This window comes from Lynx canadensis, chromosome C2, assembly GCF_007474595.2.
Source record: "Lynx canadensis isolate LIC74 chromosome C2, mLynCan4.pri.v2, whole genome shotgun sequence".
NCBI lineage: Eukaryota > Metazoa > Chordata > Mammalia > Carnivora > Felidae > Lynx > Lynx canadensis.
Genome location: NC_044311.2, coordinates 48842311 through 48866931, shown reverse-complemented (window position 1 = coordinate 48866931; position 24621 = coordinate 48842311). Strand labels below are relative to the sequence as shown.

At 36.4% G+C, this 24621-nt stretch overlaps 1 non-coding gene across 1 annotated transcript; it reads left to right on the top strand.

Annotated features, from left to right (window-relative positions):
* The first annotated feature begins 1235 nt into the window (after positions 1 to 1235).
* LOC115524308 lies at positions 1236 to 1341 on the top strand. The gene has a single exon (XR_003972021.1). It is a non-coding gene; the product is annotated as a U6 spliceosomal RNA (small nuclear RNA).
* The last annotated feature ends 23280 nt before the right edge of the window (positions 1342 to 24621 follow it).

Below are 24621 nucleotides of genomic sequence, written 5' to 3'. Positions count from 1 at the left end.
CACAGGTCACGATCTCAGGATTCCTGAGTTCAAACCCCGTACAGAGCTCTCTGCTGTCGGCACAGAGCCTGCTTTGGATCCTCTGTTCCCCTTCTCTCTCTGCCCCTCCCCTGCTCATGATCTCACTCTCTCTAAAATAAATAAACTTTGGGGTGCCTCGGTGGCTTAGTCAGTTAGGCAGTTAAGCATCTGACTTCACCTCAGGTCATGATCTTGTGGTTCATGAGTTCGAGCCCTGCATCCAGCTCTGTGCTTGACGGCTCATAGCCTGGAGCCTGCTTCAGATTCTGTGTCTCCCTCTCTCTCTGCCCCTCCCCAACCCATGCGCGCTCTCTCTCTCTCTCTCTCTCTCTCTCTCTCACATACAACTAAACATTAAAAAAAAATTAAATAAACATAAAAAAGAAAATGTTAGAATCATACTGATAATTTAAGTATATAATTGCAAGCTATATGTTCAATTACCTAAATTTAAATGATTGCTTTTGGTAATAATGCATTAAATGTATAATATGCCCATGCATTATTGCTTCTTAAATATCAATATACATGTTTCATAGTAGAAACATTGCTTAAATAGTTTAGGAATAAAATTATATACTCAGGGTCACTTGTGTTAATTTATGTGACTTCTTGGTTTGGAAATATATTCATATAGGTTCCAGTTTCAAAACTATTTTATATTCTGGGTTTGATATCAAGAAGTTTTAATCTTATAATATGTTAACACAAAATACTTGATAGCTCTGTGAAAACTGTTGTAATACAGAGAAATTAAACTGGCATTAGAGTTAAGAAAAGTTCAACTAGATATATTTATTCCTATAATCAGTTACTACAGAATCATTTTTATTTGATATATATTAGAAATAAAACGTGAACTATTCCTCTGAAGGAAAAAGTATACAATCACATTTCCATAAGACTGAGGCAAAATAAAGCAAACATTTACCTCTAAACTCTCCATAATTTGCAAACTGTAAATTATGGATAAATCTAAAATGGAATACTTATAAAATACATTTGTCTGAATATCAAATATACCCCCCCAAATGTAACTCTTACTTAGACTAAAGCTCTGATGAAATTAAGTAATGGCATTTCTGTAGTTATTCAGAAAGATGATTGATTCCTAAACAAAACATTAATAATAATGGGCACTTTGGCTCTGAACAAATGTGTTAATTCCCTTTCCCTTAAAAAAAAATGGAATTCTTGAAAAGCACAGTATGTCAGGGCTCACTCAGCAACATATGTACTAAATTTGAAACAATACAGATAAGATTAGCATGGTCCCTATGCAAGGATGACACACAAATTCTTGAAAAATTATCTTTCTTAAGATATAGAAGCAACCCAAGTGTCCATCGATAGAGGAATGGATAAAAAAGATGAGATATATATGTATACAATATGTATATATTTTTCCATGAATATTATATATATAAGAATATTACTCAGCCACAAAAAAGGATGAGGTCTTGCCATCCACAACAACATGGATGAACCTAGAGGATATTATGGCAAGTGAAATAAGTCACAGTTGAAAGACAAATACCATATGATTTCCTTTATATGTGGAATCTAAGAAACCAAATGAATATACAAACAACAAATAAACCAGAACCAGACCTATCAGTGCAGAGAGCAAATTGATGGTTGTTGGAGGGGAGTGGGGCTGGGGGGTGGGCAGGACGAATAAGGAGGAGTGGAAGATGTAGGCTTCCAACTGTGGAATGAGTGGGTCAGCAAAATAAGAGTAGAGAATAAGGAACGTGGTCTGTGGCACTGTGATGGGATCGTACGCTGACCAATGGTGACTCACACTTGTGGCGAGCATAGCACAATGCATAGCAATGTTGAATCACGACGTTATACACCAGGAACCAGTGTAGCATTGTGTGTCAAGCACACTCAGAAAAAAAAAAAAAAAAAAAAAAAAAACAAGCACAGTATATCATCCAGAGTGAGGTATGCTATAGGTAAAAAGTTGCCTTGTGGCCATAAAGATTTTTAAATAAATGTTTCTAAAGTTCTTTAGAATAAATGTTTTAAAAGACTGAGCTCTAGACCTTGCTGCAAAGAACATGATTGTGTTTCAATGAGTGGCAGAAAAGTCACTGCCATATTGTGTCAGCAAAACCTTCCAGAAATCTGCTGTGCAGGGTGTCAGAGAAAGCTATTCACAGGGAGACATCTGCCCAGAGGCACTCTGCTAAAACCACCAGGGGAAGCTGCTGGCAGCTGAGTCCTGCTCACCACCAGGCACTTCAGGAGGCAGAAGATGGAGAAGCTGCAAGTGCCACAGGAGCCTGCCTAGTGAGGGTGCTCTGGCACCAGGAGGCACAGTCCTTTGGTCCTTCAGTGTCTCTCCATCATCCACTTGCAAAGCCTCGACACTTTGGTGGCCACAGAAAAATATTTACGGGCCCAAATTTGTTCTCGCAGAGTAATATAAAAGAGTGAATTTGGAAGTGGAAGGCTCTAAATCAATAACAATTACATTTGGTCAGGTCACATCCACACGGCTGTCCTGATTTGTGTGCAGTGTTCCTCTAACTGGTGATCTGGAGGCCCTGGCTTTTTCTTCTGTGTGATTTTTCTATCTTCTGCATGCAGTGTTCAGTGTCACAGCACTTGGTTGTATCAAATCAGTCAGAGGAAAAAGATCATGAAGAATGTCATGAGAAAGTTTCTAAGGGCAAGGTCCAGAAGTGGCATGTATCCCTTCTACTCACACGTCATCGGCAGGAACCCAGTCATATGCTCACACCCAATTGCTAAGATAGACTAGGAAATGTAGTCAAGCTGGTACCCAGGAGGGAGAAATGGTTTTGGTGACTAGTTAGTCTCTGTCACAGATAACTTCTCTTAACTTATTATTTTATTATTCCTGGAAGCAATGCATTTTAACTACTAGTCACCACAGTTACCCCTGGCCTGGATGATAGTAATATATGTGTGTAATATCCCCAGATGTCAGCTGGGGCCCCTCCAGCCCATTAAAACCTGATGATAATGGTAATACATGTACATATATATTGAGATGTCAGCTAAGAATCCTCTGCCCACTGAGTTCCAGATAAAATTTGCCCAGATCCCTAGTTTCATGTCCCAGAGAGGTCTGCAAATTCCCAGAGTTCTCATATTCTCATAGTCTTCTCCATGTCTAACTTCTGCTTTCACACATACTGTTGCGATTCCTCACTGCTCTGATCCAGATATGAAATCCAAATCTTTCATCGATTTCCACCCAAAAATAATCATTTAAACACACACGCACAGGTATGGAAGACTTTCCTGAAGATTTGCGAATGCCAGAGGAGGTTTAAATTATAGCAGGAGGAATAATTTCAAACTATATACTAAGCAACCTCCTGTCCTTTAGTACCAACTAAAATTTCTGAGGCTCTTCTCATCATTTGGTTTCCTTCTTCACATCATGTCGCCATCCCTTTCTCCCCAGAGTCTCTTTACCTCTCAAGAGGAAAATCAATCCCCTTTACTTTATCATGCCAGAACAACTTAACCATTTTTATTAGTTGTTTCTTAAGTTCCTACTGACACCAGTGTTCTGGGAGTCTTATTTGCCATCCCCAGGGACTCTAAATGTACTCTAAGAGAAATCCATGTGCTGGTTGTTAAAGCTAAAATTTTTACATTATTTCATATAAAGTCAAAATTGACTTGATTACTGACTCTACTAAGAGTTCTACCAGATCAGCTTTCCCAGCGTGTGTTCTATAGTGCACCTGTCCTATGAGATAATCTGCAGACTAAATGCATACATAAATAAGCGAGATCTACAATCAAGTAATTTTAAGAAACTTTGCATACTATACTCCCCTTCTTGGAAATTCATAATGCACATTCAACATATTGACAGCTGGGAAAAGTCATGTACCTGTTTAGCTGTGATAGTAGCTAACTTACTTGATGACATAACCTTTTTTTGCACAAAATGCCTTCTACTGTACAGAATATACAGAATGTAGAAAGTCCTTTCTAGCTACAATGTTCTGAAACACTATAATTCTTACACACCTATATGACTAATGACAAAACAACCATAAAAAAAAATGAGCCCAAACCAATTTGTCAATAAATTTCATATATATATATAAAAAAAAAGTATGTGATAAGTGAAGCAAAAAAAATAAAAATAAAAATAAAAACTAATGAATCTAAAAAAAAAAAAAATGAGCCCAATAGCCTGGCCAGATGGGAACTGTCCCACACTTTTTTTTACTGCAGGAGCCCTCTCCCTCTCTGGTGACCACTATGTCCACCCAGAGTTTAAGTCATCTGGTTATTCTAAGAGAGTGAGGCAGAGACTTTCAGACACTAATCAGAAATCACCAGGAAAAAAGAAAGCAAATTCCCCAGCTGGTGCTAAAAGTTCCCATCTCTCCACTTTGATCTTCACCAAGGCTACTTGAGCAGGGCTTTGACTGACTAAGAAATGTCCCCTCCCTCTTTCCTATTTGTATTTCTTGTGTTCTCTTGAGACAAGCTGCTTCTGCTCCCTGACTCCTCCCCAATATTTAACTTTTCACCAATCCTGGACTTTTGATCCTTTTGGTTAAAAATACGCTTGTTTGTAATGTAATCAAATTTTATAGCAAGTCAGCAGTCTAGACAGTAGGTGACTTTTATTGGCCCTTCTAACCTTGACACTATGAAGTAGTTTGACTTTTCCTCTAGTAGAACATATTGACTAGCAAACTTATAAATTCATCTTAAGTGAGAAATACTATTGGGTAGCACAATTCACTTCAATGCTGTCACCAAGTCACAGGCCCATGTTTTTATCGCTTTGAAAGTGTCTTGAAAAACACAAAGTGTGGGGCGCCTGGGTGGCGCAGTCGGTTAAGCGTCCGACTTCAGCCAGGTCACGATGTCGCGGTCCGCGTCCGCGAGTTCGAGCCCCGCGTCAGGCTCTGGGCTGACGGCTCGGAGCCTGGAGCCTGTTTCCGATTCTGTGTCTCCCTCTCTCTCTGCCCCTCCCCCGTTCATGCTCTGTCTCTCTCTGTCCCAAAAATAAATAAACGTTGAAAAAAAAAATTAAAAAAAAAAAAAAAAGAAAAACACAAAGTGTGATATAAATACAGTAAATCATTAGTATTTCCTGTCACTTTCTTTGGGAAAATATTTATTTCTGCTTTGGGTACTTTAGACTCTGAAATAAATGTATTGAAGTCTTCTTTCAGATAAATTAATTAACTTTTTTTAAACAAGGTAGAAGTCTTTATATTAACTGACTGTAAGTTCTTTGCCTGATACATGTGTTGCAATTGTTATTACCCAGTCTAATGGCTTGCCTTTCATTTTCTTAAGGGTGTCTTTTAAATAGCAGAATTAAAAATTTTTTAAGTTTGATTTATCCATTTTCCTCCAGAATATTTATAGTTTTAGTTTTTATGTTTAAGTCTGTAATCCACAAATGTTTGTGAATGATATGAGCTAGAGATCAAGATTAATTATTTTTCATATAATTACCTGGATGTTACAGCACCATTTGTTTAAAAAATTTCCTTTCTCCATTGAAACTCTTAGTGCCTTCATTAAAAATCTATTGACCATGAATGGTGGATCTGTTTCTGAGCTCTATTCTGTCCCATTGGTTTATTTTTCTACCCTTATTCTAATATCAGAGACTTAATTACTATAAGTGTAGAGTAAGTCTTGAAATCAAGTAGTGTAAGTCCTCCAATCTTGTTCTTTTTCAAGATTGTTTTGTTTATTCTAGGGTCTTTTATACCAAAATTAATTTTAGAATCACTTGATTTATATTTAAAAATACACACATAAATACAGGCCTATTGCTGTTTTAAGTGGGATTGCATTAAATTTCTGTCAATTTGAGAAATTCATATCTTAAAAATATTAGGTAATGTCATCCATAAAAATGGTATAATCCTCCATTTGTTTAGGTTTTTAAAATTTCTCTTTGAAACATTTTTCATTTACTGTATAGAAATTATGCACACTTTAACTAAATTTATTCATAAATATAAAATGTGTTTTTTTGAGAGACAGAATGAGTAGGGGAGGGGCAGAGAGAAAGGGAGAGAAAACCTCAAGCAGGCTCCAATGTGGAGCCTGACGTGGGCTCCATCTCACAACCTTGAGATCATGACCCTGAGATCACAACCTGAGCAGAAACCAAGAGTCCGATGCTTCACCGACTGCACCACCCAGGAGTCTCTCTAAAATGTTTTTAATGCTGTTATAAAGCATGCTATTTTAAAGTTCCCTTTTCCAAATGTTTGTTCCTAATATATGGAAACACTAATATCTCCACTGTCCCAGATTTACCACATGAAAACAAGTCTTTAAAAAGTAAATCAGTAAGTTAAACTATGAGATATATAAACCAAGTGCAGTTTACTTACTGATAAGACTGACTGTTCAGAATTTATTTCCCAATAATATCTTCATAAATTGATTGGCTCTTTATCCATGATAAAACTATTAAGGAGAATGTGAGAGATGGCACGAGAAATAAAAACTTTTAAAGAATCTAATTAAATGCCTCAGTTTCTATGTTCTCTGCCCTTGGCCCATGAACAAAGTTTTAATGTAGTAAGCTTTAATTTAAACTAATCTTTTTTTTTTAATTTTTTTTTAACGTTTATTTATTTTTGAGACAGAGAGAGACAGAGCATGAACGGGGGAGAGTCAGAGAGAGAGGGAGACAGAATCTGAAACAGGCTCCAGGCTCTGAGCAGTCAGTCAGCACAGAGCCCGACATGGGGCTCAAACCCACAAGCTGTGAGATCATGACCTGAGCCGAAGTCGGACGCTTAACCAACTGAGCCACCCAGGCGCCCCCTTAAACTAATCTTTTAATCAGGCTCTGTGCTGACACTCAGAGCCTGGAGCCTGCTTCAGATTCTGTGTCTCCCTCTCTCTCTGCCCCTCCCCTGCTCATGCTCTTTCTCTCTCTGTCTCAAAAATAAATATAAAACATTAAAAAAAAAACTAGTAGTTAATCCATGCTCAAATTCAATTAGAATTTTATAAAAATCATTTTAAGCCAGTCTAGAAAATATATTTGTAAGGCGCAAAACCTGATTAATAAATCCAGTATCTATGTTATAAAATGTATACATTGCCACCTCCAAATCTTTTAAATCCTGTAACTATCTTCTCTTCCTTCCCAAATCCCTAAAGTCCTTATTCTCATACCTTTTCTTTTTTCTCCCTAACCTTTATTATTCTTAATGTCTTACCTTACAGTGATTATCTTACTTCTATTTTCTTTCTCCAAAATTTTGTTTAAATTCAAGTTAGTTAACATAGTGTTTTGTTTTGTTTCAACGTTTATTTATTTTTTGGGGGACAGAGAGAGACAGAGCATGAATGCAGGAGGGGCAGAGAGAGAGGGAGACACAGAATCGGAAACAGGCTCCAGGCTCTGAGCCATCAGCACAGAGCCCGATGCGGGGCTCGAACTCACGGACCATGAGATCGTGACCTAGCTGAAGTCGGACGCTTAACCGACTGCGCCACCCAGGCGCCCCTAGTTAACATAGTGTTGTATTGGTTTCAGGACTAGAATTTAGTGATTCACCACTTACATATAACACCCAGTACTCATCCCAAAAAGTGCCCTCCTTAATGCCCATCACCCATTTAGCCCATCCCCTCACCCACCTCCCCTCCAGCAACCCTCAGTTTACTCTCTATTGTTAAGACTCTCTTATGGTTTGCCTCTCTGTTATATCTTATTTAATTTTTCCTTCCCTTTACCTATGTTCATGTTTTGTTTCTTAAATTCCACATATGAGTGAAATCATATGGTATTTGTCTTTCTCTGACTGACTTATTTCACTTAGCATAATACACTCCAGCTACATCCACATCATTGCAGATGGCGAGATTTCAATTCTTCTTGATGGCTGAGAAATATTCCATTATATATATCTCACATCTTCTTTATCCATTCATCAGTCGATGGACATTTGGGCTCTTTCCACTGTGCTGCTATAAACATTCAGGTGCATGTGCCCCTTCAAAACAGCATTCCTGTATCCTTTGGATAAATACCTAGTAGTGCAATTGCTGGGTCAGAGGGTAGTTGTATCTTTAATTTTATGAGGAACCTCCACACTATTTTCCAGAGTGGCTGCACCAGTTTGCATTCCCACCAGCAGTGTATGAGGGTTCCCCTTTCTCTACATCCTCACCAATATATTTTGTTTCCTAAGTTGTTAATTTTAGTCATTCTGAGAGGTATGAGGTGATATCTCATTGTGGTTTTGATTTGTATTTCCCTGGTGATGAATGAAGTTGAACATTTTTTCATGTGTCTGTTAGCCATCTGGATGTCTTCTTTGGAGAAGTGTCTCTTCATGTCTTGTGACCATTTCTTAACTGGATTATTTATTGTTTGGGTCTTGAGTTTGATAAATTCTTTATAGATTTTTTGGATACTAGCCCTTTACTCAATATGTCATTTGCAAATATCTTTTCCCATTCCATAAGTTGCCTTTTACTTTTGTTGATTGCTTCCTTTGCTGTGCAGAAAGAAGCTTTTTATATTGATAAAGTCCCAATAGTTAATTCTTATTTTTATTTACCTTGCTTCCAGTGACATGTCTAGTAAGAAGTTGTTGTGGCCTAGGTCAGGTAGGTTGCTGCCTGTTTTCTCCTTTAGGATTTTGATGGTTTCCAGTCTCACATTTACATCTTTCATGCATTTTTTATTTATTTTTGTGTATTTTCATTCTTCTGCATATTGCTATCCAGTTTTCCCAACACCATTTGCTGAAGAGACTGTCTTCTTTCCATTGGCTACTCTTTCCTGTTTTGTCGATTAATTGACCATACAATTGTGGGTCCATTTCTGGGTCCTCTATTCTGTTCCATTGATCTATGTGTTTGTTTTTGTGCCAGCAGAATACTGTCTTGATAATTACAGCTTTGTAATACAACTTTAAGTCTAGAATTATGATGCCTCCTGCTTTACTTTTCTCTTTCAACATTACCTTGGCTATTTTGGGTCTTTTAGGGTTCCATACAAATTTTAGAATTGTTTATTCTGTTAAAAATGCTGGCGTTATTTTGATTGGGATTGCATTGACTATATAGATTCCTTTGGGTAGTATGGACATTTTAACAATATTTGTTATTCCAGTCCATGAGATGGAATACTTTTCCATTTCTTTATGTCTTCTTCAATTTCCTTCATAAGTGTTCTATAGTTTTCAGAATACAGATCTTTTACCTCTTTGGATAGGTTTATTCCTATGGATCTTATGGGTTTTGGTGCAATTATAAATGAGATTAATTCCTTGATTTCTCTCTCTGATGCTTCTTTATTGGTGTACAGAAATGCAATAGATTTCAGTACATTGATTTTATATCCTGCAACTTTGCTGAATTCACATATCAGTTCTAATAATTTTTTTGTGGAGTCTTTTGGGGTTTCCACATAGAATATCATATCATTTGCAAAGAGTGGAAGTTTGACTTCCTCCTTGCTGATTTGGATGCCTTTTATATCTTTTTGTTCTCTTATTGTTGAAGCTAGGACTTCCAGTACTATGTTGAACAACAGTAGTAAGAGTGGACATCACTGTCATGTTCCTGACCTTATGGGAAAATCTCTCAGTTTTTCCCCATTGAGAATGATATTAGCTGTGGGTCTTTCACATACAGCCTTTATGATATTGAGGTATATTCCTTCTATCCATACTTTCTTGAGGGTTTTTATCAAGAAAGGATGTTATATTTTTTGTCAAATGCTTTTTCTGTGTCTATTGAGAGAATCATAAGGTTTTTATCCTTTCTTTTATTAATGCAGCATAGCGTGTTGATTGATTTGTGGATATTGAACCACCTCTGCAGCTCAGGAATCAATCCCACTTGATTGTGGTGAATAATTCTTTTAATGTACTGCAGGATTAGATTTGCTAGTATCTTGTTGAGTTTTCTGCATCCATGTCCATCAGGAATATTGGTCTTTAATTCTCCTTTTTAGTGGGGTCTTTCTCTGGTTTTGGAAGCAAAGTAATGCTGGCTTCAAAAAATGAGTTTGGAAGGATTCCTTCCACTTCTATTTTTTGGAACAGTTTCAGAAGAATAGGTATTAATTCATCTCTAAGTGTTTGGTATAATTTACCTGGGAAGCCATCTGGCCCTGAACTCTTGTTTGTTGGGAGATTTTTTATTACTGATTCAATTCCTTTACTGGTTATAGGTCTGTTCAAAATTTCTATTTCTTCCTTTTCAGTTTTGGTAGTCTATATGCTTCTAGGAATTTATCCTTTTCTTCCATGTTGCCCAATGTGTTGGCATATTATTGCTCATAATATTCTCTTATAATTGTTTGTTATTTCTTCAGTGTTGGTTGTGATCTTTCCTCTTTCATTTGTGATTTTATTTATTTATTTATTTATTTATTTATTTATTTATTTAATTTTGATAAGTCTGGCTAGTGGTTTATCAATTTTGCTAATTCTTTCAAAAAACCAGTTCCTAGTTTCATTTATCTGTTCTACTGTTTTTCTTATTTCTATATAATTTATTTCTGTGCTAACCTTTATTATTTCCCTTTTTCTGCTGGTTTGGGGCTTTATCTGCTGTTCTTTTTCCAGCCCTTCTATGTTTAAGGTTAGGTTGTGTATTTAAGACTTTTTTTCCTTCTGGAGAAAGGCCTGAATTGCTATATACTTCCCTCTTATGACTGTCTTTGTTGCATCCCAAAGGTTTTAGGCTTTTATGTTTTCATTTTCATTGGCTTCCCTGTAGGCTTTTAGTTTTTCTTTAAATTCCTCGTTAACCCATTCATTCTTTAACAAGATGTTCTTTAACCTCCATGTATTGGTGATCTTTCAAATTTTTTTCTCGTGGTTGACTTCAAGTTTCAGAGCGTTGTGGTTGGAAAATATGCACGGTATGATCTCAATCTTTTTGTACTGGTAGAAGCCTGAATTGTGACCCAGTATGTGATATTTCCTAGAGAATGTTCCATGTGCACTCAAAAGAATGTATATTCTGCTGCTTTAGGATGAAATGCTCTGAATATATATATATATCTGTTAAGTCGATCTGGTCTAAGTGTCATTCAAAGCCATTGTGTCCTTGTTTATCTTATGCTTAGATGATCTGTCCATTGCTATAAGTGGGGTGTTAAAGTCTCCTCCTATTATTGTATTATATCAATGAGTTCCTTTATATCTGAACTTCTATTTTAAAGGTAACTAGATTTTTCTTTTCTTGAATAAATCTTCATAAAAGAGGCCTGTCTGGCTCCCATCATGTTTTTCTCTTGAATATCCCCCTGTCTTCATCAGGTACTCACTAAACAAACTTCCCATGTCAGCACATGCCCAGAACATAAAAGGGATTTGGATAAATATTTTAAATATGTAAATGAGTAAACTAATAGATGTATAAATTAAATGAATCTGGATTATATTATCAACTTTCCCTAAATTCTCTAACATTAGTAATTCAATAATGATTTTCCAATCCTAACCCCTGCTGAACATTTTTGTTGCACTTGGTACCACTGACACCTTCCTCCTTCATAACTTTGTCTTGTGTTTGCTTTAATTTCTTCCTTCTTATAACATTATGTTTCTATCACATTATTTTGTTCCTTATCTTCCTCCCACTCACTTCTTTTGACCTTCTAGTTCTTTTCCTCTACATGCGTTTCTTAAGAGTTCATCCAATTTCCAGTTTAAATTGATTTTATGGATCAGATATGCTACCACCTCATAGAGTGCCCCTATGAATGCAAAAAAGGCAGACTTTCTGGGCAGACACAGCTCTGTAGATGCACAGATTGTGAATATAAGCCACTTTTGTACAAATCTGAAAAATACACATCTTCCTTGGACTCAGCCAGATACACCATAAAAGAAGTCCTGTGAATGGTTCCCAAATCTAAATTTCTAGACAAACTGTCAAACCTGCATTACCTGTAAAGGGTTCATAGGAATACTCTTAGGTAATATGGGATTAGGTCAAAAAATCAAAATTAGTTCCTCTCATCTAAATGTACTATTGTTTCTAAATCCAAGATTGCATTACTTTATCAATGATCAAGCCATTCTGATGTGTACTTAACTTTTTTCCCCCAGTTTTGCTAAGAAATAGTTCACATCGGGGCACCTGGGTGGCTCAGTCGGTTAAGCATCTGACTTCTGACTGCAGCTCAGGTCATGATCTCGCAGCCAGTGAGTTCAGGTCCCACATTAGGCTCTGTGCTAACAGCTCAGAGCCTGGAGCCTGCTTCAGATTCTGTGTCTCCCTCTCTCTCTGCTCCTCCCCCACTCATGCTCTCTCTCTCTCTCTGTCTCTCAAAGATGAATAAATGTTAAAAAAATTTTAAAAAAAAGAAATAGTTGACATAGATTACTCTATAAATTTAAATTGTTACTGCATAATGGTTCGATTTACATATATTGTCAAATGATTACCACAATAGGTTCAGCTAACATCCATCTTGTCATATAGATAAAATAAAAAGAAAGAGAAATAAAGAAAAAAAAATTCTCCTTGTGATGAGAACTCAGAGGATTTACTTGTCTTAACAACTTTCCTATATATCATACAGCATCATTAGCTTTAGACATCATATTGTACATTACATCCCTAGTACTTATTTATCTTATACCTGGAAGTTTGCACCTTTTGACCACAATTTTCCCTCCCTCTACCTTCCACGTAACCACAAGTGTGATCTCTTTTTCTAGGAGGTTTTGTTGTTGTTGTTGTTGCTGTTGTTTTCTGTGTGTATTTTTTTTAATCATACAGTACTTGTCTTTCTCCATTAGACTTATTTCACTTAGCATAGTGCCTTCAAGGTCTATCCACGTTGTGACAAATGGTAGGAGATCCTCATTTTTTACAGCTGAATAACATTCCATTGTGTGTGTGTGTGTGTGTGTGTGTGTGTGTGTGTGTGTATCACAACTTCTTTAATCATTCATCCATCAACAAACACTTAGGTTGTTTCCATGTCTCAGTTACTATAAATAATGCTGTTACAAAGTGGGGTGCAGATATCTCCTTGGGGTAGTGTTTTCACTTCCTTTGAAACATACAGTGGAATATTATTAAGCCATAAAAAAGAATGAGATCTTGCCATTTGTGACAACACTGATGGACCTAGAGGAGTTTATGCTAAGTGAAATAGGTCAGTCATAGAAAGATAAATACCACATGATTTCACTTATGCAAGGAATCTAAAAAAGCAAAGAAAAACAAACAAAAAACAAAAGAGACTCATAAATACAGAGAACAAACTGGTGATTGTCAGAAGGAGAGGGTGGGACCATGGGCAAAATAGGTGAGGGAATTAAGAGGTACAAATTTTCCAGTTATAAAATAAATAAGTGATGGAGATGAAAAGTGCAGCATAAGGAATATAGTCAATAATATTACTATAACATTGTATGGTGACAGATGGTAAGTACAGTTGTGGTGAGCATTGTGTAGAATTGTCCAATCACTATGTTGTGCATCTGAAACTAATATAACATTGTATATCAACTATACCTAAATAATAAAAAAAATTAAAGAATAAAACCAAAACAATAAAGAGAACAAAATATACATGTTCTTACTTTCTTACCTTAATCTTTGAAAGAGACTTATGGCAATTATTAAGTTATCACTCATCAACCAATTCTCTTCAAATTAAATACAGCTAAATTCTTACATAATTTTAATTTAAAAGAACACAAATATATACTCTAAAAATGTTTTCTTCTGGACTTCCAAATCTCTTTATAGCCCGCTTCTTAATTTCCATAAAGTAAGACATATATATAATTTAGAGTCAAATAGTTTTATAAGGCCTGTGGGTGGGGGAGTGGGCTTATCTTTCTTCTACCCCATTTCTTGCCTCACATAAGTAGGTATTTTTAACTCTCCATGATGATTCTACTGCTATATATCAAGCATATTTTTGTCTTTCTATTTTAGGTTTTTTTCTGTTGATTTATAAATAATTAATTGACAATTGTACAACTCTGAAGAAAGGTTTTACCTAACATAGTAACTAGAATGTAAGTTTTCTATTAGAAATTTTCACAAATGTTCCCATTGTACAATTGAGTGATATGGTGTAATCTAATCATTTTATATCCATTGGATATTTATTTCCAGCTCAGAGTAGAGATGGAACTATATAAAGTAGGAATTAAAATATAATCAATATAATCCAAATTTAGGAAGCCAGGCAGAAAGAGGGCATTAACTCTCTCACAGAAGGATTTTCAACCCTGGAGTGATAATTCCTTTTGGGGTCTTGCAACATGGACATTTGCTTCAACAACAGGGTTCCATAGAGCTGGAATATTTACTAATGTGTCCTTAAGAACTAATACCCAGAGTGCCAGCTCACTGGGAAATGTGACTCTTGGTGTCTTGCTGGGAAAAAAAAGCAAAAGTAACTAAAAATATAATCTACTGTTTTTAATATATCCGATTCAAAATGCTTATGAAATTTAAGGTTTGGGGGTGCCCGGGTGGATTAGTTGGTTAAGTGTCCAACTTCTGCTCAGGTCATGATCTCATGGTTCGTGGGTTTGAGCCCCACATCGGGTTCTATGCTGACAGATCAGAGCCTGCTCCAGATTCTCTCTCTCTCTCTCTCTCTCTCTCTCTCTCTCTCTCTGTCTCTGTTTGTCCCTACCCCGTTCATGCCCTGTCTCTCTCTCTCTCAACAACAAATAAATAGGCATTTAAAAAAAAGAAATTTAAGGTTTGTGTCAGAAGGAAGACTGTAGAAGGTGATGAGTCATTTCAAAGATGACAATTCCTCTTCATTGAGAACAGAATGAAAGCCATCCTAACATACCCAGGCAGCTACCCTGCCTTGACATCCAAAACATGAATGGCTTGCAGGAGAAAGAGATGCAAACACTGACATCACAAGGCTTGTTAAAGGTCAGAAAAGCCAGCCATTAGGTGGCAGATTCTGAATTCAATCATTTTTAAAGTTTAAAAAAATTTTTTAGTGACGAGGATGTTTTGTTTCTCAAATTTTTAAGAAATAGAAATTTTTAAGAAATATTACTCCTATCACTATTGCTATCTAAAACCATTTTTCACCTTATTAATTAGAAGTTAAAACACATGGGGCACGTGGGTGGCTCAGTTGGTTAAGCATCCGACATCGGCTCAAGTCATGATCTCAAGGTACATGAGTTCAAGAAGCCTCCTTCAGACCCTTTACCCCTGCTCTCTCTGCCCCTGTCCCACTCATTCTCATTCTCTTTCTCTCTCAAAAATAAAAATAAACAACTTTTTAACAAAAGTTAAAATACACAAATGTCATAAGTGATAACAGTAGTGGCATTAAACAAGGACCATGAAAACACTTTTCCCAGAGTAAATACATGAGTCATCGTAACCCTCTGTGCTTTGCATATTCAGTTTTGTCTACTTAGAGCCCTCTTCCTACCCCCACATCTCCCTACTTTGTCAGTGGCCAGTGAAGTGCTTGCCATTTAATAACTAGGCCCCAATAGCCTCCTCCCTCATGGGTTTGCTAGCAGCTAATTCTCTGCTCAGCTGGCACAATCTGTTCTACACCTCCTTCAGTCCAGGTAGTGTGCATGCTGCCCATGCACTTGCCTGTGCGTCCTTTTCCCAGCTATTCTTGCTCACCCTTGTCCCAAGATCATTGTCCTAATCTTAACAAGTTCTTCCTACATCTCTGTGAATTTCTCTGAGAACCTCTTGACTTGTAGCCAGAGAGGATGTAACCCAGAGACCTGATACAGCAGACTCAGTGGGATATTCCTGTTATACTCTGAGCTCAGAGAACTACCAAAGGTGATGTCATCCACCTCACTGCAAGAACTACTTAGAAGTGTCTAGTTCAAAGGCTATGTCCTAACACTGACCAGGACTCTACCCTCAGCACAAGACTTTTTAAGGAGAAAAAGATTATTCCCATTACCTAACCTCCACCACCCCCACATTAGTAGAAATGGAGCAGGGCTCCTTCCCCATTCTCTTCCTAAAGCAAAGGAAGAGGAGTCCAAGAGCATCACTAATAATATTAACTAGAAATAGAGGGTAAATTTTTATTTTCTTAATTTGAGTTCTCCTAGAAAGAAAACCTTGAGATAAGAACACATACGCAGAAGTCATTTATTTGAGAAGTGCAAGAAGTATTGGTAAGGGAGAAGGGAAGAAAGAAAAGGAAGGAACGGTAACAGGAGGTTAATCCTTCTAGGGAAATTTGGAGTCAGAGTCAAACACATGCCTGAGAATTTTCCCTGAGGGGGAAGGGAGCTGGGGTATGTATACACCAACTCCAGTCAGGAATTTGTTGAAGGCTACTTTGGGAAGGGGTGGTGGTGTTATTATACTGACATTGTAATCCTTCCTTGGGAGACACAGAAATGGCAAAGTGGACTCCATAGCAAGAGAGAAGGCCTTTGGGTGGTTGACTAGAGGCTTACTAAGGGTGTTACCCAGTAACTTAACAGGAGTCCAAGTCTCCTATATTCTAGCAGTGCTTCAACTGCACCAATTAAGCACTTTAACTTTTCAATATAAATAGATTTATTTGACTTCACCTCCTTCTACATATGGAGTAACATTTTAGTCAGACAGGAAACTGAACCATATACTCATGAGTTTTTGAAGGAGTCAGAGGTAGTGGCAGCTTAACTCAATATCCAAGACTCCTAACTCCCAAATCAGTTCTCTTTACAACTGTAAACCTCCTGGACCCTTCCTTGACTTTTAAACTTTAAAACTGTTCAGAGCCCCTGTTCAGACAGCTCAGAGCCTGGAGCCTGCTTTGGATTCTGTGTCTCCCTCTCTCTCTGTCCCTCCCCCCACATTATTCCCATTACCTAACCTCCACCATCCCACATTAGTAGAAATGGAGCGGGGGCTCCTTCCCCATTCTCTTCCTGTCTCTCTCCCTCTCTCAAAAATAAACATTAAAAAAATTTTTTTAAACTGTTCACAGCCCATGGGCATTCCAACAACATTAGTATCAATATATTGCTATTGCCTTGAATATGATGATATTGATTCTTTTGTCAAACTGATGTCCACTTGATAGCTCTACTGAAACAATATACCTGTATAATCTCAGAAATGTTAGGATGAATTGGAGGGTCCACCTACTTAGATGAGTTGTGTATTAAGTTTCTTCAAAGAATGCAGTACTGACAAGTTACATTACACTTTCAGAGTGGTTTTTAGAGCCCTCTTTGGAAATATAAAAGGTAATAAACTTTTTATTTTCTATGTTCTCAGATATTCCAATAGTGGGAAGAAATACCATCGTAAAATAGGTGGAAAAACACTTAAGCACACCAGATGAGCTTCCTCCTGATCAGACATTTTCCTATCATCCTGAAAGGGGGAATTCAGGGATGTGGAAAATGGAGGGAGAGGCCCAGAACAACATAACCCTGCTATAGTCAGTAAAAATTTCCTTATGAGTAAGTTGTTGTTGTTGGTGGTGGTGGTGGTGGTGTTTTCAAAAGAGCCAGCACAGAAGCTTTGAATGAATGGTTTCTCATTTCTTCCCCCTCTAGCGTCTTGAGTTTTATTTTTTTTACTTTTGGCTTTTTGGAGTTTTTTCACCTGTAAACATCTGATTTTTTTTTGGTATTTTTTTGCCAGTTTTTGCCAGTAAACATCTGATTTATTTTTGGTATTCCACTTAAACCAATATAATTATGACTGACAGTTTTTAGTAAGAATAGGACTTAAGAGAATGACTGATGGACAGCTATGTATTTTCAAGAGCTTCAGTCATTATGCATCTGAAGGAAAGACAACAATACCACAGAGAGCTATCAGGCATATATATTAATGCATAAAGATTCTGCTTAATATCTAGAAAGGTAATAAAACAAATTTGGGGGGAGATGGTTATTAAACTATCAAATATTTTCTTAAAACATTAAAACATAATTTGAACCTCTACATAACAATGGGAAGAATGTGAGTGTTCCTATCCTTCAAAGTTGAAGCTGTTTTTTGTGGTTTGACTCAGAATAGTCTCCTAACCAAAACTGCCTGGATAGCTCACCATTATGGCTATAGAGCATGAGTTTTTTGGGAACAGCATGTTAAACCATTCATCCAACAAATATTGTTGAGAGGCACAAGAGATATAAAAGTAAAAATTTCATAGTCTTTGTTCTCCTGGAGCTGAGTTCACATGTGGAAAGCAGTTAACTGAATAGGCAAAAATAATGAAAAATAAGTACAAATTAGGGCACTGTAGGAATATAGGAGGCACAGTCAACCCAGTCTTTGGGATTCAGGGAAGCTAGCAGTTGGTATTGGGAGACATGGAGAAGCTGAAAGTATACTCCAGGCAAAAACACTGCTGTGGAGGGGAAGGAAAGTAGAGCACCCTTGGGAGACCCTGGCTAGTTCTGGTGAACTGCACAGTAATAAGCAAGGACTATAAACTGGTGACAAATGGGGCTGGAAAGGCAAAGGCCTTAGAAGTCATGTGAAAGAGTTGGAAATTTATCTAAATATAGTAGTAATTAATTAAGAAGGCTCAAAGAAGAAAGTATCATAGTTTTGTATACTTTGGAACAATTGCTCTGGCTGTACCATGGAGACTCTTCTTAGAAAATGTAAGACCTGTAAGACAGGAAAAGTCCTAAGGATTCTCTAACAATAATTCAGACAAAGGCAGTGGTAGCCTGAATTATAATAGTGATGATAAGTATAGTGAGAAATAAATAGATTTGAGAGATATTTAAGAAGAAGACCGTGTAGGCCCTGGTGATTGTTTAGATGCCAGTAAGAAAGGACAAGAAACAATCACAACTTCCGGCCTGGACAACTGAACAGGTGCTGTGCCACTTCCCAAAGACTAAAAACTGAGGAAGAGATGCAGTTTTTATGTGCATAAGGCACTCCCTGGAAATTGGGATTTTCCTAATAACATTTATAATTGTTTCAAATTACCTCAAGGTCTTTTACTGTGCCACAGATCACAATACAATATACATTTTACAGGGGAAAAATTCCAGGTTTAAAGAAATTACATGGCTTGCCCATGATCACACAGATGATAAATGGCAACACCAGGATTGGAGCACGATCTTAAGGTTTCTAACACCATTGCTTGTTGCACTCTGCCTCTATTCCCGGAAGCTGCATTAGCTCTTAAGAACCACAGGGATATCTTTTGCAGTATTATCAGTGATTACTTAATGATGTTCTGATGACCTGAAAGAGATGATATTGCCTTCCAAGCTATTCAATCCACTCATCCAGCAAGGCTATTTCAGTCCCCCAGAGCTTGGTGTCTTTACGGGGATCTTATTTTTAAAAAGAACCTTGAAATAGTTTTTCTACCTTTCCCTTAAAAGTGTTCCACAACGACATTAAAAATAGCTATTTATTTCAAAATGAGTAAACATTCAGAAGTAGGTCTTCATCAGATAATAAAATCATCATATTCTTATGATTTTTGCATGACAAAAATATCATGGACTCCATTTTCTGACTATTGGTCGATTATTTACCATGTCAGTTTTAATGTGTTATTTTATTTTCTACCACTATTTTCCCTGTATTACTATCTTAGCTTCCTAGAGGTTTCTGAGACCAGTATCCACTATCAACAGCTGCTCTGCTGATACAAATAAAGTATAATCCAATTTTCTGAAGTTTTAAAAGTACTACTCCTATTAAGTAATGAAGACAATCTTCTCAATCTTCTTCCATACATGTTTATTAAAATTTGGTACCTACTACAAATTATCAATACCAAAATCTAGTGTAAGAGGAGTCTGGAAAGATAGGGACAGCAACAAGCCTTGAATCCCAACAAAAAAACAGACAGAAAACCACAGTAACTAAGCCATGGAAAACATGAGGTGACAGATTGCCCTCATGAACCTCAAAATACAAAGCAGATGAAGACAAACTATAGCACCAAGACTTGATGGCATTAGCACTTGAGCAAGAGAAAGCAGAGGAAAGAAGTAGGGAATCTGATGGATCTAAGAATAAATAAAAACCCAAAAGAGCCAACAGCTAATCACTGGAAAGTACATCAAGCTGATTAGGAAACAGGAGTTAAAATCAGAAGTTCTGCCCAATTCAGTATTGGATGAATAACAGGATTGCATGAGGGGAGCTAAAAGGATTGAGAAGTTTAGCCCTTAGAGCCTGTGTACTCTTGAAACCAACTTGCCATGGCCTTTTTTTTTTTTTTTTTTTTTTTTTTTTTTTTTTTTTTTTTGGCTAGAGCCCACACTGAGGAGAAATTGATGGAAGTAGAATCAAAATCAAGCAGGGTATGTAACAGAGATGAAGGAAATAGAAGGTCTAGATAAAAGTAGGGAAGGGGAAGAGAGCCAGGGAATCTCAGAAAGTAAGTTGCTATCTTCTCAGAAAGTAAGTTGCCATGTTTTGGAACACGATGCTAAAACAAGAGATAAGAGAGAACTGTGAAAGGAAAAAAAGCTATTTGAGCAAAGCCCCTTTCAAAAACAAATTTCACACAAAAATGTGAATGATGAACCTAGAAAGCTTATCCAATCATACAGTGAAGAAGCTATCAAAAACTTCAAAGGTCATGACAAAAGGATTCAGGACCCCACTTGATTACTGAGCATCTTCTAACATCACAAAAAAGATACAAGCAGACATTACATGCCTTCTGATGAAGGAATACACCAGGACCTAGAGTCTTGCCAAAGGGATACAATCTGAGTTCAATCAATGGATTAAACTCCAGGTACCAGGGGCGCCTGGGTGGCTCACTCAGTTAAGTGGCGAACTTCAGCTCAGGTCATGATCTCATGGTTCGTGGGTTCCAGCCCCGCATCGGGCTCTGTGTTGACAGCTCAGAGCCTGGAGCCTGCTTCGGATTCTATGTCTTCCTTCCTCTCTGCCCCTCCCACCCAATAAAAAATAAATAAATATAGAAAGTTTTAAAAATAAAAAATAAAAAAATAAAATAAACTCCAGGTACCAGTTACCAATTTACAAGGACAGAGGTACATGATGATGTTGACCATGAAAATGCATTTAACCAAATCTAGACAGTGGGAAATTTACTAGTCAAGTGTCCTGAGTCTTTCACCACAAACAATGTAAGTGGGAGCTGAGGGGGTACATAAAATTAAAAAAAAGAAAACCTACCAATTAAAAGAGACTTTAAAAATATTTCAAACAAAATTTTTAAAGAGGCAAGACTAAACTATACTTTGTAGGAATTCACACTTGGGTAACAAAACTTTAAAGAAAAGAAGAGAGTGATTACTTTAGGAATTGGCATAAATTTTTTTTTAACATTTATTTATTTTTGAGAGATAGAGCACAAGCTGGGGAGGGACAGAGAAAGAAGGAGACACAGAATCCGAAGCAGGTTCCAGGCTCTGAGCTGTCAGCACAGAGACTGACTTGAACTCACGAACTGCAAAACCATGACCTGAGTCAAAGTCAGACTCTTAACCAACTGAGCCACCCCGGCATCCCTGGAATAAATGTTTTTAAAGTATTTTTTTAATTTGCAGTTTTTTCACTACATGTTCCACTCTCCCCACCCACACACACACACAGACACCAACTCCCACTTATGTTGTAATATACTGAAAGAAAGACTCAGGACTTTTAACAGGAAAGTTATGTTAACTTTCATGGAGGGATTCTGGGGAAGCTGACAAAGTTCTATTTCTTGAACATGGTGCTCACCTCAAATACATCAATAAACTATCCATCTGTTTGTGAAGAGTTTCTGTATCTGTGTTTTACTTTGAAATAAAATGGTTTTGTAAAAATCCAGTATAATGGGTTACTGATATAGGAGAAAATACCATATTTTGTTATTTTAAATACTTAAATAACTTTTATAACAAAACCATGATTCATATGACTCACAGAGACCTCTGTGATTCTATTTTTGAGATAATTCATTATCTGGCGTTCGAGAATCACTTTAATGAGCAAGAACTTTCCCCATTGGTAATATCCTGCTTCATGTTGATGTTCCTACAGTCTGGTGTATAGTAAATAGTCAATAATATTCACTGAAATAATAATGGCTGCTTTTCAAATAGCATATTTGGTCTTGAATTTTAAATCATCTTGAAATACACACTTGTTCATTTGCCAGCCTCCATAAGAAAACACAACTATGACTTCAGAAACCCACCTCATTCTTTGTAATCTCACATTAATCTGGGGAGAATTCTATCATTTGAAAAATAAATATTAATATTATTTTTACGTGAAAATTTTCACAGAAAAACAACATTAATTTATTTTAAGATTTTAATCTCTTTAAAAATATAAATAAGTAAGTAAAGGAATAGTAGGTAACATTGTATAAATACAATGACCATGATACTAGAAATTTTTTTAATGTTTTTTTAATTGGAGAATAGGGAGTAAAATAGGAGCAATCTTCCATTTATCACCAGAAAAAATGCACATCAAGATTTTACAAAGTAGAAAAATGATAACCAATACGGAGCTTGCAGGAAAAATGATGTGTACTTATGATTATTTAGTTTGATATTAAAACCTTAAAATCTATTTCAGGTATAGATTCATTTTTAGTTATGACCTGAGATCATCCTAGGAACTTTCATCATGGTTATTAAACTATTTTCTATACTTTTCTTCTCTACTTTGTTCTTTCTCTTAAGAACTCTGATTTCATTTTTAAAAGTGCAAAATCCATCTCTACTTCCTGAGATGACAATTACATTTAAATCTTTTTTAAAGGAGAGCTATTTTGAGCTGTTGCATTTACTTTTCAAAATCATTACTTTTGTCATGGACAGAGTAACTTCAGAATAGCCAAAGTCTCTAAAAAGTAATTATCCTTGATTTTTTTTTCCTTGAGAATTCAAAACCATTTTTATCCTATGCCCTAGATAGTGTCTCCTGATCAATTCTATTTTGCTCTTTATGGCATTATTTGTTTCCTAGATTTGACAAATTTATACCATCCCTCCTAGAAATAGCTTGGCAAATTCCAAAACTAAAAAGATATTTTAAAGTTTAAGTTTGTAATCACAAGATTTTCTCATCCTGAGTGCTAATTTTTCCAGGCAAGACCATTTTTTTGTATCTCTATATTTGTGACCACAGAATATCATCCCAGGAGAACTCAGTAAATAGTGGTCAATTCTGAATAGGCAATAAATTTACTAAATTTGTAATTATTAGCATTATAATTAAAATTATTAATTGTACTCAACCATGAAAACTTTAGGTAATTCTGGAACTTAGAAACACAAATGGCATACATAGATAATATATTTACTTTGTTTTAATACTTGGTATCATATAAACACAGGTGATGGAAGAGAGTCAATTCTGTACAGCATTAGAACATATCCAATGTAAAAAATAACTCAGAAGTCCTACTTTCCCAATACAAATGTATACAGTGGTCAGAGGGTCAGAAGCTTGTAGCCAATATTCACTTAGGAGAGCATTTAGTACAATGGTGCTGCTAACAATGATAGAGAGAGAGCATTTTAAAGATCCCAAGACCCAGTGCTGCTTTTTGGGGTGCTGCACAAACGTTTGATCAAAGAGGTAAAGCTAAAATCCATCCCATGCTCTACTTGCCAAGCCCCACACCCTAGGGGGAGGGGTGCCAAGTGGCAGCATTCACAGAGGGGTGTCTTTTCCTATCATCACAAAGGTAATGTACTTCCGCCCTAGAACTGCTGAATTAAAATATATAGGGGTGGGTCCCCAACAATTTTTATTTTTAAAATCTCTTTACGATTCCTAAGGACTTCCCATAGCTAAGAGTAACTTTAGAAACAGCACTACTTCTCATACCATATCCTTTCAATACACTGGAATTAGTGGAGGGGGGTTACATGAATGAATGAATGAATGAATGAATATGTTCAGCTGCACCAGAAGTCTTATATTAAACTGTTTTATCATCATAACACATGAGTTAAATCTAGGCAGCACAAAATCATCCCAATGACAGTTTAAAAATCTGGTCACTCTACAACATGCTAGATATACGTAGTATTAAACAAATAATTTGATTTTCCCTCCATGGATTACATAACAAATTGGCCATTCTGACATTGTGTAGGAACAATCTGAATCACAATTTACAGAAATTATAACACTGAGAATAATGTAATGTAAAAGGGAAAAGGGAAGACACATAAATTTTGAATACTTTTAAGTAGAGGGACTTGGGGGAACATTTTATTTACATAGTCTCAAAACAGATCGCTGGCTCAAGGAAGATAGAAAGGAAAGGAAAGGAAAATTAAGGGTCACTAATTTAAAAAACTATAGCAAAATTAAGATTCATGATTCAGTATTATTTAAGAACATGAATAAACTTCTCCAGGGAACCATCAGCAGTGACCATAGTTAGGCTTGGGTATAAGTCTATCCTACAAATGGTGGTGAAATAAGAGTCCTGAACAAGGTAACAACATTAGAAAATCAAGGGTTTACAGTCAGATACTTTTTTAAATTCCATTTCCATCAGGTATACCTGTGTTACATTAATCTTGTTAATTTCCTTCTTCAAGCTTCAGCTTATTCAACTATATTGTTATAGGATTATGTGTGAGAGACACACAAAAAGTACCTAATGGTACAGAGTACACAGTAAATGCAAAGGATATATTCTCAGCCACTGTT